Source organism: Mastacembelus armatus, chromosome 14 (assembly GCF_900324485.2).
Source record: "Mastacembelus armatus chromosome 14, fMasArm1.2, whole genome shotgun sequence".
NCBI classification, from domain to species: Eukaryota; Metazoa; Chordata; class Actinopteri; order Synbranchiformes; family Mastacembelidae; genus Mastacembelus; species Mastacembelus armatus.
In genome coordinates, this window is record NC_046646.1 from 24,764,416 (window position 1) to 24,776,938 (window position 12,523).

General features: G+C 45.2%; 1 protein-coding gene across 4 annotated transcripts in view; it reads right to left on the reverse strand.

Moving 5' to 3' along the window:
• LOC113143472 (glutamate receptor 1-like) overlaps nt 1-12,523 on the reverse strand; it is an 88,448-nt gene that overhangs the window by 57,573 nt on the left and 18,352 nt on the right. For all 4 annotated transcript variants that reach the window (XR_003297034.1, XM_026329113.1, XM_026329114.2 and 1 more), the window contains exon 4: nt 2,203-2,370. The gene's annotated coding sequence lies outside the window, so the exon portion shown is untranslated. The remainder of the gene's footprint in view (nt 1-2,202; nt 2,371-12,523) is intronic.

The following is a 12,523-nucleotide window of genomic DNA, read 5'->3' on the forward strand; positions in this document are numbered from 1 at the left end:
CTCATCCAATCAGCCAGCCAACCATCCATCACCATCCATCCAACCATCCAGCAATCCATCCATCCATCCATCACCACCATCCATCCCCCCACCATCAACCACCACCAGCCAGCCAGCCAGCCAGCCAGCCAGCCAGCCAGCCAACGAGCCAACCAGCCAGCCAAGCAGCCAGCCAAGCAGCCAGCCAGCCACGCAGCCAGCCAAACCAGCCAGCCAGCCACAGCGGAGCCAAGCAGCCGCCAGCCAGCCAGCCAGCCAGCCAGCCAGCCAGCCAGCCAGCCAGCCACAGCCAGCCAACCAGCCAGCAGCCAGCCAGCCAGCCAGCAATCAGCCAGCCAAGCAGCCAGCCAGCCACGCAGCCACAGCACCAGCCAGCAGCCAGCCAGTCCAGCCAGCCAGCCAGCCAGCCAGCCAGCCAGCCAGCCAGCAGCCATCCAGCCACGCAGCCAGCCAGCAGCCAGCCAAGCCAGCCAGCCAGCCAACGCCAACAGCCAGCCAGCCAGCCAGCCAAGCAGCCAGCCAGCCAGCCAGCCAGCCAGCCAGCAGCCAGCCAACCAGCCAGCCAGCCAACCAGCCAGCCAAGCAGCTCAGCAGCCCAGCAGCCAGCCAAGCAGCCAGCCAGCCACGCAGCCAGCCAAGCAGCCAGCCAGCCAGCCAGCCATCCATCCAAGCAGCCAGCCAGCCAGCCAGCCAGCCACGCAGCCAGCCAACCAGCCATCCACCAGCAGCCATCCAGCCATCCACGCATCCAGCCAGCCATCCAGCCAAGCAGCAGCCAGCAGCATCCAAGCAGCCAGCAGCAGCCATCCAGCCACCATCCATCCAATCAGCCATCCAGCCATCCCAACAGCCAACCTCCATCCATCCAGCCAAGCATCATCCATCCATCCACTCATCCATCCAACCATCCATCCATCCATCCAACCATCCATCCACCATCATCCATCCATCCACTCATCCATCCAACCATCCATCCATCCATCCATCCATCCAATCATCCATCCATCCATCCATCCAACTATCCATCCATCCATCCATCCATCCAATCATCCATCCAATCATCCATCCATCCACTCATCCATCCAACCATCCATCCATCCACTTATCCATCCATCCATCCATCCATCCATCCATCCATCCATCCATCCAACCATCCATCCATCCATCCATCCATCCATCCATCCATCCATCCATCCATCCATCCAATCATCCATCCATCCATCCATCCATCCATCCATCCATCCATCCAATCATCCATCCATCCATCCATCCATCCATCCATCCATCCATCCATCCAACCACTCATCCATCCATCCACTCATTTAGAAGTTAAACATTTCAAAAACAGCACCATGATGCTAAAGATAAACAAACTGACCTAACAGCCCAGATCCTGAACAGAATAGTTATTTTTACAAGGCTCTGCTCCATATTCAGCTCTCTCTCTTTTTCTCTTCTATCCATCCAAGTTTTTCCATCTGTTCAAGGTCCCTCTGTCTCATCATCCCTGACCTCTCTCCCTCTGTCACTCTTTCACAGACACACAAACCCACACTGGGTGTGCTCAGTGGGGGAGTGTCACTCATGAGACGTTCCCATTAATATCTGAGAGAATCAGCTAACGAGGGTTAATAGGACGCCCAGCAGGATGGACAGGTGGGAGCGGGAGCAGGGAATTAAAACAGTGATGATTACACAGCAGACAGCTTCAGCCGACTGATCCTCGTGATCAGACGTGAACGGCTGTGTTCGCTGTGACTGAGCTGATCATCACAGTTTGCAGTCAGGTGCACTTTGTTTGTTGCCATGGCAACTCTGTAGGCAATCAGAAAGCCTGTTAGTGAGCACTTTTGTGTTTTCCTCATTGTTGTTCGTCTTGTTATATTAGATTTCACAGGGCTAGAGTTAGATCAGATTAAATGATGGAAATTAAAACCAGATTAGATTATTGAATAAAATAAAGGGAGATTAGACAAGATGGCATTCTGAGATGAGATTAAAAAGATGAGAAGAAACAAGATTAAACAAGACATTGGTGACTAAAATGAGCTTTCTGCATAGTTAGAAGAATAAACACAATCAGGGAACTTAGAGCTTGCAAACGATGTACAAGTTGTGCAGGTTGTGCCCAGTCCAGTGAAGACAAACACACACCTGACAACCCCAGAGACAAATGTCTGACAACAAACACTGTAAACTCACCTCATCACTCATCTGCCTTCACTTTTCTCTCCTACTGTAATTTCCTCTCTGCTTCCAGTCCGTCTTCCTCCCTCCTCCTCCTGCAGAAGTGAGGCAGCAGCTATATTAAGCACCGTTCAGGAACGCTGACTGTTGCATTATTGTTCATCAGGTAATAAGAGCTGTCATCTGTGAGGAAAGAGCAGGAGAAACGTTAAAAATCCTTACACAGCTGTCAGCTCCACTGTTAACCGCGATGCTGAGTGAGAAATTGAAAAGGAAAAGCTAAGAAAAGAAACGAAAAGGTATAGAAAACAGTGGAGGCGAGGGGATTTACAGTATTAAGGAGCTGAAAAGATTGTTCCAGACAAAGAGTAAAATCAAACAGGATGTTTAGCATGTGGCCTCCCATCCTGACAGTCATAACGATGGTCGTCAAAAATCTGATTCTGCTCCAGTTTTGGCACTAACCTGATTCCAGAAATGTTCATACGGTATCAGGAGGAAACCAGAAATACCATCATTAACAAAGCTAGATTACTGATGAAGAGACCTGATAACCCAAACCCTTTAAAAGGTTTCCACAAGGTTTATATTTGCATGACATAATCCCAGGACATGTACATTGCAGACTGATGGGGCCTGCAGAGTTTCAGCTGGATTTGACAGACTCCACTGATCTCCAACCAGCCTCCAGTGTGTCAGCTGTTTGTCCCAGTGAATAACATTGATCTTTCCTCTGCGTGACCTATGACCTGAGCTCTTTGGAAACTCCATGGAAAAAGCAGAAATCCCGGTGGAACTCCAACCTGGACACCATGAAGACTAAAACCTTCCTTAATGATCAGCAGCGTCTAGAAAAAAGAAAATCCAGTTCTCGTCCATTACAGCTCGTCTCTCATCAAGAGGAATTTGGTGTTAAATAGACCTACAGTGGACGTGACATTGGGATGCACAGGGCACAATGCATCCTGGGTGTTTTTTACGTTGGCAGCTGTTGTGTCACAGGAACATTTTCCTGTGTGACACAAAGGGCTGAGATGGATTCTATGAGTGAGTTATTTATTATCTTAGTGTATTTCCTCTTCTAAGTGTTTTACTTCTCTCTGCTCTTGCTCTTCTAAAAGAAGCAGGTCAGTATTAGGCAGGTTCATGGTGCATTAACTTATATTTATTCTCTGCTTGGATTTAATCCTTTTCTCCAGCTTCCTCCCACAGTCGAAACGCATGTGGATTAGTTAACTGGTGATATCTGCAGGCATGAATGTCTCCGTGTGTCAGGCCTACGATAGACTGGTGATCTGTCCAATGTCGGCTGAGATCAGCTCCATCACCCCCCACACCGCACATCCTGTAACTGATGGATGGATTTAATCCTTTCAGCAGTTTCACGCTTCTTGTGTAATTTCATTGCCAACAGTCTTTACCACCTCCACCTGGGCCACCTCCAGACCCAACAATGCCAGTAAACTCATGCAACCAGGCAAAGTTCTACTTTCATCTTTTACTATATGGGCCAAAATAGATTAAAGCCCCAGTATCTATTACACACTCAAATCTGCCAGAGTTTAGTTATCACTTCACTTTAAAGGTGGACCCAAGTGCAGACACGGGACCTTAAGGACATACAGCACCCAAGGCAGAAAACGGAACAAAAACACAGAGAACCTTCGAGACCTAAATTGAAAGGAGCTGGTGGATGTGGTTGTGGACCATCATGTCACTTTGATGTTCCAGTGACACCAGATGAGGATGTTTTTATCACTGAAGTGTCAGAGGAACAAACACCTGGTGTTCCCTTTGTCAAAACTTTTACATAAACTTAGCTCGAGCTCAGTTTCTGACATGTCTCCAGGCAGTGCTACGCTTCAAAATCTGACGCCTACCTTCTCCAGAATTTGCCACAAATTTTCTACGCCTGTCTTCCTTTAAATGAGAGGAGGCGAGGATGAAATTTGGCTGCCAGAGGACATCCAGTGGCTCTTCTGTCCATTCACCTACCCCCTCGTTTCTCCTTTGTCCTTCCTTTCTCTGTCTCTGTTCTGGTTTTCTTTCCTTGAGTTTTCATTTCCTTTCTAGTTCTTCTCTTCATTTTCAGCCCTCATGTTGTTGTTTCCCTGAAGCGAGCTTTAATAAGGCAGTGATGATGCAGACATATTTTGACGGAGGTCATGTTTGTTCGCTTGGCCTCATTAATGCAAAGCCTTCATCCTCCTCCTCTTTATCCTCCCTGCTCCCCCTCCCATCTCTTCCATCAGCAGTAGCAAGATCTCTTCCTCGTCATTAATGAAGTGTTTGATAGTTATGGCTTTTCTTGACCACAGAGTGCTTAGGGGTAAACTTCTACAGTTAAAGACTACAAGGAGGAATTAACGCAGAGCCACGTTCTTATAGCTCCAAGTAGATCGGCTTAATTTCTGCCAAATCCTCCACCCAAAGGGAGTCCCCAAACACCCAGACCCCTGCCTCAACACTACCAGAACTTAAGTAACCTTGTAAATTCCTCCCTTGAGTTGCTTTAAATGTAAATGTAAAAGTATTTTTTCCATAGGGCAATCTCATGCATATGTAGCAGCTTTCTGTGGCTGCATACAGTCGGAGCCTGTGAAGTTTCCTTTGGATTTTTTTTTTTTTTTTATTCAGATTATTTCAGATTATTCAGTTTTTGATTGTACCCCAGGTCAGGAATGCTTCATGCTGTCTTGTACATCAAATGAGTCAAATAAAGGTGCTGGTTGAATAAATCTGAACACTTATTTAAAGGCTGGATGGTCATAATCCTGGACTCTGATTGGTCAATGGCTCCTCCAGGTCAACATGTTAAAGCTGCCAGCTGAACTGACAGAGACATGAAGTTCATGAAACTACGTGTTTCAACTTCAGACTTGACTTAGACCTTGACTGAAGTGACAACTTGACCTCAACCTGTTTTAAAACGCTTTCGATTGATCATTGTTTTAATCGACCTTCGACTCTTCTTCACGTCAGACTTGGCTCAAACTATTTTAGATGAAACTCAACTTTGAACTGTCTCAAAAAATAAATACTTTAACTTGACCTGACTTGTCTCAAATGACCCGAGCTGGACCTGAAGTGGCCACAAAAGATTTAAACAGCTGTTAGGAACCTGCTATTGAGAAAGAAAGGAAGAAGACAGAGCACAAACAAATGTAGGAAAAGAAAGAGTAGCCATTAGTTACCCTGTGGTTCTAAAATTGATTTGAATACTTTCTTAGAAATTGATTATATGATGAATGTTGCATTTTCTAAACACTTATTATGGACTTTGAAGGACTGTAAACGAGCTTCTGGCTTTCATATTCTAATTTATTTTCTTCATAACTTGCAGATTGAGTTAAGTCTAATAAGAAGGTTAAAATATTATTATTTCCAGGCTTGCTTCATCATTGTGACATGATACACTGTGCACGGTGTATCTGAGAGGGGGAGGAAATTGCCAGTAAACTAGTTAGAGAGAAGAGGGAGCATCGGACTCTGTGGTCAAAACAATAGGCCTTTATGAAACCATAGAAATCCACAGCACATATTTCCGTTTGAAATCATCGCTCCACTTCCAAACAAAACCATCTTCTGATCGAACACCCCAGTGGGTCAGGGTGGGGAACATTTGTGGTCATGGTCCAAAGCAAATGATTTTTACTGTGGCAGGTAAGAGGAAGAAAACCAGCAGCCCCCGAGTCAGATCGTGACAGCCAGCAGGGATGGCTGTGGTCAGAGGTGACTCTACCAAACAGCCAAAACTACGACGTGAAAAAACAGATCAAATCAAGCAGAGTTAAAGAATCTTTCAGTCAGCTGTCAATAAATATTCAATTAACTTATTTACATTCACAAGTGAACAACATACAAAGTCCAGCTATATTTTCCATCTGCCTCAGGGCTGTAGACCATAAGCCTTCAGGTTATAGCACCACTGGGCCTCTAGTCTGATTGTATAAACATATTTTCTCAGATTCTCCACATTCAGATTCTTAAATAAATCAAATGAAATAAACAATTTGCTGGATGAGAGAAGACACAGAGGAGGACAGGCTAGCAGGGAGGACAGACACTGTGAAGATCAAAAGACAAGGAGACAGGAGCAACCAATCACACAGGAATGGGTCCACACAGGAATGGGTCCACACAGGAATGGGTCCACACAGGAATGGGTCCACACAGGAATGGGTCCACACAGGCTGCAAAGACCAGCAAAACACAACAATCAGCTATTATACAAAATGGCTTTTCCATCCCTCCTCCTGTCGTTCCTGCTGCCTGTCTCTCTCAGCCTCATTTCACTGTGACTGGGCAGAAGACACGTCTTTTCCTCCCTGTGTCTCATCGGTAATTTGGACATATGCACAGTCTGTATCTGCACATGCTGGAGCCAGGCTCCACAGCTTTTGTTCAGGAGTGAATTAAGTCCCCTGAACCTGCATTTATCATCCAGAAACTCCGCAGCAGGACCCTTCCTCCTCCAGCAGCTCGTACAACGCTCTGCCCTCCTACACACCTCTTTGTGTATAATTCGATTAGGCGGCACATACGCCATGTGGCCCACATAATGTCTCCGGTGGCTCAGGTTTAATTTTCATTCCTCAGCAGCTTCTGCAGCTCATTAAAGTGGCAAAATCGTCAGAGTTTGGTTTTTGTTTCATTTGGTTTCCAGTTCTGTCTTTGTTCTTAAACACTGGTAGAGTTTTCAGTTAAATTTGGACATTTTCCCCATAAAAACATGAAAATAATAACATTTCATATGCACAGTCTGTTGGAATGAAAGGAAATCTGTCTGGGCTGATGCTGAACCTCTTCCCAGTGGCAGCTTTCTATTTAAAGTCCTGCGTGTCGGACCTTCCCACCGGCACATGGACGTAACGCAGCCTTTTGACGGAGGAATCAGTGAGGCCGAGCTATGTTTTCTGGAGAAATATGCACCTATTGCCAAAGTTTTGCTGTCGATGAGTGCAGATGTTGTTAACATAAAACCACAGAGACAGCTGTTTTCTATTCACATGATATCAGGAGTGAGGAAATCTGTTTTATTTGGCAGCAACCTCAGATTCATAAATGTCTATAAAACACTTTGTAAGCCCCGATTTAAAAAGATGCTCCATGGATAAAGTTTATTGTTATTCTCATTATTATTTTTAAACCTTTTAGTGTCTCCCTGGGGCTAAAATAATCACATGGGGTCATTAAAGTCCAACTGGCCAAAAAAAAGTCCAACCAAAATAATTAACATCCAGTTATCAATGAGGCCACAGAATCTGTCTTTATTTAGTTGTTTGCAATCTGCTCACAAAACAACATTTAGAGCTTCAGTGGAACCAGTGGAACCAGTGGAACCAGTGGAACCAGTGGAACAGAGAACGTACTGTGGATTCTTCTCTTTAGAGTCTGTATTCATGTTTTGCTTTTCTAAATTCAGATTTTGAAGATCTATGATCTTTGATCTACTTTGTGGAATAAGTTCAAATTCTAAACATTTGCTTTAACAAGCATCACAGAAAATATCTCCCATGTAAGTTATGCAGACAAACGTGCTGGATTAGAGCACAGAAAACAATAAATAACTAAAAATCACATTTGATGTAATAATTTATTCTGTTACATCTCATGTTCTTTAAATTATTTTTAATTCCATCAATTTATTTGTGACCTGGTTTTAATGAAGCTTTGCAGTGATTGCACATGAAGCAAATGTCAAAAGTCTAATAAATAAAACCTAAAGATGTAAAGAAAGAAATAATAAAACCAGAAACTGTGTTTTCAGGGGCTTTAAATGTGCCTGTCATGGTCCACATCAGCTGCAAACCGTTTTCTCCTGCTGCTGTGCACAGACTGAAGGGAACATGCAGAATGTGTTTTTGTTCGGTGCTGGTCAGTGTGACTCCTGCAGGGTCCAGCTCTGAATGGATGTGTGATTACACAGAGGTTATAATAATGCTCTCCCTCCCTGCAGGTCACACAAAGTGTTGAGCTGGGAGAAAAATTTGGGATTTCTCTATGGCAGCGAGAGCGGTAACCATGGCAACAAGCATCAAAGATGATCATGTGTGTCCATGCAGGCCATGCGCGCACACACACACACACACACACACACACACACACACACGTATACAGTACACAGCTTACTACAAACTGCAGTGTACTGCATTTACTTTGTGATGTTTTATGACAGTTTTAATAGTTTTTGGACAACAGTGGAGGACTTTATAAATACACAAGTAAATAAAAGATTGCAATTATCAATCATATAATCATATATATTTACAGTATATATATATAATGCAATATAGGAGTTCAGTCAGTCAGCCCTGATCAGTCAAGACCAGGGCTGACTGGTTAGATTAGCCCTGGGGTTGGGATCACACATTTACATACATTATGTAAACGAGGGGCCTCACAATTATATATTTAAAAAAAGCAGCAGCCAGATGTTCAAGTGTCCCCGTCAGGCAGATGCCACACAGGAGCACAAACCACTATGGCAGCTACACATTGAACACCAGTAATTACAGGAGGAGGAGGAGCTGCTGCAGACAACAGATAATACAGACAATTCACTACTACAGCTAATTATACACAGCCGGCAACACACACACACACGCACACACACGCACGCACACATACACACAATGTCAGTGTCTTGGCAGAAATCTTTCCTTCAGCCGCTTCCTTCTGTTTCCCTTCAAACACAGACCACTGTGTGTACAGCGGCAGACCACTGCACACATCTGTACACATCTGTACACATCTGTACACATCTGCATTTCACACTAAAGCTTATTCTGCTGGAATCACTTCAATGAACTGAAATCACTCTGTGATGGATCTATGGATGAGGTAATTCAGTCCAAACCATTTGCAGAGAGGCTGAACTCTGACCTACAGCTTTTCATGGCAGCCAATAAGAAGTGATCTGGACAGAGCTGACCGATGGAGGGACGATGTGTTAAAGCCTCAAACTGGGTCATTTTCCTTCACCCTGTGGCCCTGTGGGTAGCTGACTCTGAGCTCCAGATCATGTTACTTGACACAGATGAATGAATTTCATGATGCACTTCTGCTTGTTATGCCTAGCCTAGACCATAACTAGTATCATTACAAATGCAACTAAATATGTTTTTGCTAAAAGCGATTAATTCTCCGGTGGCACTTATAGTCCAGAAAATCTGGTTCCAACGTAAGAAAAGAAAGTGAGGGGCAGAGTTTTCAGCTCTGACACACAAACTGTACGTTATGAACCTGAGCTGCGACAGCAGCACCCCCACCTGATGCATCAACACACACAGAGTGACAGCAGTGTCATCGGTCTGTGCCTGTCTGTCGCTGTGCAATGACCCCTGAAGCGACTGAGGCACAACAACAAACCGCAGACACGTCAGGAGTCCTGCATCGTTACCATGGCAACTGCTGTAAATACAGCATCCAGTGGGTGCAGCGGTACATACTGCAGAGTGTGTTCACTACAGTCTGTCTGTTCTCTGACAGACACTGTGGGTTCTTCACCACGAGAACACATCAGGGACCAGTCACAGGAAAGTGTTCAGTTCATACTGTGTCTGCCAAGTTCCTGAGGACCTGGAGAGTGAATCTGACACCTGCAGCCCCTTACTTGGCCCCATACTGGGCCCCATACTGGGCCCCATACTGGGCCCCATACTGGGCGAACACATTGCTGTCCTGTAGCCATCCTTTAAAGTGTTGGAGCAACTGTTGTAAACCATTTCTGAGTCTGAGTTTCTGTCACTGCAACCGGCCTGATGGGAAATGCAGCACAGCACACAGATGATAATAAATCATTACATTAAATTTAACCACATTACTAATAAAAGGGGTTGGCCTTGGTGACGAACACAACTTTCCTATTCTGGTTTTTTTGTCAGCGCTCTCGGAGTGTGGTTTTAAGCCTCAGCAGGAAGCAGCTGCTTTCAGAGCTGCAGCTGTAAAAAGCCACAGTCCTTTACCTGCTCAGCAGCAAACAGCAGACAGACACAGTCAGAGACCAGCTGGTGAACATAGTGGAGCATTTAGCAGCTAAGGAGCCACAGATCGCCCTCAGGAGGTGGTGGAGACCAAACCCGGAGCTCAAACTGAGGAAACACTGGACACAAACTGTTTCTTCAATACTGCTGGATGGTCATAGTTTCTGCTGCCGCCAAGAGAAGAAAAGTAATGGAGCTTTAAAAATTTGTTCCGTTTTATGTTTCCTCTGGAAACTACAAACGCTTTTGAAGTGTTTTGAATCCTGTACAGGCAGGTCACTTCCTTGCCTGTCAAAATGCCATGTTTAGTCCTCCCCCATGTAGTTATGGCGTGCATCACATGATTTCTGTCCAAAACTCTTCCTGCACTCGCCCGAGCACAGTTTCATGCAGGATTGAGTGCAGGGTGACATGAGCTCTCTGAAAACCCAAAGCTCTGTTTTCTGGTAAGTTACAGGGAAATGGTCAGCTCAGAAACTGTGTGTTTAAAAAATGATCCATGCATTATTCATTCAAAGAGAATTGCTGCTGCTGCTGCCAGACAACTGCAGGATGAATGCATGAAGACACATTTAAACTCAGGTTGAAAACATGAACGAGGACCTTAAGGCAAAAGAAATGCTGTTTAGTCTGATAACCACAGTACATCTGCCATCAGAGCACATCTACAGTTCTGCAACCACTGCAAAGAAATGCTTTCTCAAACTGAGACCATGTGGTGACATGAAAATCCACTCCCTGCTGTCAGCGCTCTGCAGAAATCTCTGCCGTCCACCACAGGAGCAGCACTTAGACCGTTTGACAGAGGATTTCTCCAGAGCTTTGAGCCTAATGTTGCCTGAGGGGTCGTTTCAGTCAGACAGAAGAGAGCATGTCAGCGTCACAACATGCAAAACACTCCTGGTTAAAAGCTGAGGAGAAATGTAATATAAACCTCAGTGGTTGTTTTGCATGAAGGTGTAATTTGTCACTACTCTTCATGTAATCCTATTGGCTTTGAGGTAAATTGTCCGACCAGAGGTTGATTTATTGGCTGGATCTTATTAACCAGGACTAACTGACACCCACTGTTTCTCTGCACCTATGTGCCATGCTTGGCTGGTGAAGTGCTGCCAACAGGTGTTAACACACTAAAGCCAACAGGTTCTTCTTCGGGCCATCTGTGAGACTCAGAACATTTCCAGTCATATTCTACTGGATCCATGTGAGCCAGGTCAGCGGTGTGGCTCCCCGCTGTGTTTTTAATAGTTTCTGGACAACAATGGAGGTCTACGGCACAGACCCATAAGCTGAACCAGGTTCTGGATGCACACACATTAGGCTGAGGACACCACATTCACTGGTGCTGTCTCTTTTTGAGTCCGACCACTGCTCCCTGTTACTGTTGAGTAGCCACTGATGCTCCTGTTCTCTGTCCAGTCCCTCAGTCTGTTCAAACCTGAGCTCATTTTCGAACCTTCTTCATGCGATTACACTGAAGCTCACAGCTAAACTGGGTTTAGTAGCACTGGTACTCGGGGCCCATATTGTCATACTGACCCTGTTAGTGTTTAATAATGTATAAGACCATACAGTTCCACTAAAAGTGGAAATACAGTTGTAAGCTGGTACAGCTGTGAATCATTTCCCAGTCCAGTGGTTTTGCACAGTTTAGGTGCATGCTGTGTGAAACACGTCTTCTGTGTGTGTATGACTGAGGTTCGTGTTCCCTCACTGTGTCCGTCAGGTGTTTAATGTGTGTGTGTTTAATGTCTTTTCCGCTGCTCCTTAATGTTTGATATGTGGGGAGTGGCGGGAGCTGCCTCATGTATTTTTAAAGCAAAAGTTACACAGACGTCCTCTCTGCTTTGTTCTGCCTTTTAGCTGGCCTACTTTAAACTTTGCTACAACAGCATCAGAGAACCAGACTCAAACAACATTTTCACACCTCCGAAGCACAAAGAGCAGCTCTGTGCATCCTACCAAACAACACATGCAAAATTATCCTATTTACAACTGAGCCGCAAACAAGAGAAAGTCTATGGACTCACTTGTGTCCTCATGAGGCTGTAACGTGCATCACACACAGAAAACACAACGACTGGATGGACACCTGTACTGTCTTTAGACCTGGAGCAAAAAATGTTAACAGAGTGTGTGTGTGTCCCTGAGTCCAGATCCCATCCAGAGACTGACAGCACCAATGAATGTGTGTGAATCCAGAACCTGGTTCAGCTTATGGGTCTGAGCCGTAGACCTCCATTGTTGTCCAAAGACTATTAAAACCCAGCAGGGAGCCACACCGCTGACCTGGCTCACATGGTTCTTCCTCACCAACAATGGGAGGCCCGTCTGTTTCCAAAAACCAGCTC